General features: G+C 37.1%; 1 pseudogene; it reads left to right on the top strand.

The window, feature by feature from the left end:
- Positions 1-240: 240 nt before the first annotated feature.
- LOC105746210 (olfactory receptor 14A16-like) lies at positions 241-1,268 on the top strand (annotated as a pseudogene).

The raw sequence follows: 1,268 nt of genomic DNA, 5'->3' as shown, positions 1-1,268 counted from the left end.
ATCTTTCACAGGATATAATTAGACTGTATTATAATGGCATATTTATGTGAACTGAAGCTAAATTGGTTCAATAAAACTGAATTAACCAGGGATGACTGATAATCAATACACTGAATTAAGCAATTTTTTGTTAAGTTGATTTTGTGGTTATCATATGTAGAAACCCATTATATATTCAATATTGAAAGCCTCATTATTGATAGTTTTATTCCTCTTTTTAAAAAGATTATGCCATAGATAATGGAAAATCTCAGAGTTGCAACTAAGTTTATCCTAATGGGATTTTCTACCAATCGAAATACATACATTTTGCATTCAGGGCTCTTCTCAATGATTTACTTATGTGCCCTGGTTGGGAATATTCTCATTATTGTGATTACAATTTTGGACCAATACCTCCACTTGCCCATGCATTTTTTCTAATTTATCCTTCATGGATCTCTGCCTCATTTCAATTACAATCTGCAAGTCCATTGTCAACTCCTTGACCCACAACCACTCCATCTCCTTCCTTGGCTGTGTCACCCAAGACCTTTTGTTTGTTTGTTTGTTTTTGTTTTTTGTTTTGGCAGCTGCAGAGCTATTACTTCTCAGAGCAATGTCCTTTGATCAATATACTGACATCTGCCATCCTCTGCACAATGAAGTCATCATGAACATGGGCACATGCATGCAGATGGCAGCTGTGTCTTGGCTGGGTGGGGGTCTGACTTCTGTGATGCACACAGCTGGTATCTTCTCCTTCTCCTTCTGTGATTCCAATGTGGATCATCAGTTCTTCTATGACATCCCCGACTTATTAGCTATTTCTTGTTCAGAAAACTTAATAGGAGAAATTTGTGCCCATTGTCATTAATGTGGTCTTGGATTTCTGCTCTTTTATTTTCATCGTTTCCTGTGCCTACATCTTCTCCACTATTTAGAAGATTCCATTAACAGAAAGCCAGTCGAAAGCTTATTCCACTTGTCTTCTGCATCTGGCTGTTGTATTATTTCTATCCAGTCTTTTTTTTTCCCTTTATTTATTTTTTTAATGTTACATTCAAAAAATATAAGAGGTTCCCATATAACCCCATACCCCCACACCCCACTCCACAGTCTTCATTGCTCATCTAAAGCCATCTTCAGGATGCCTTTCTATTTCTGACCTTGGAATTTCTATCTTCTATGGTACCACCATCTTGAATCCCATCATATACAGTCTAAGAAACACGGCCATGAGAAAGACTCTGGGGATGTTGATACTGAGAAGGTTCACCAAAAAATAA

Source organism: Dasypus novemcinctus, chromosome 11 (genome assembly GCF_030445035.2).
Source record: "Dasypus novemcinctus isolate mDasNov1 chromosome 11, mDasNov1.1.hap2, whole genome shotgun sequence".
In the NCBI taxonomy this organism is placed as follows: Eukaryota; Metazoa; Chordata; class Mammalia; order Cingulata; family Dasypodidae; genus Dasypus; species Dasypus novemcinctus.
This window is presented reverse-complemented; position numbering and strand designations above follow the sequence as displayed.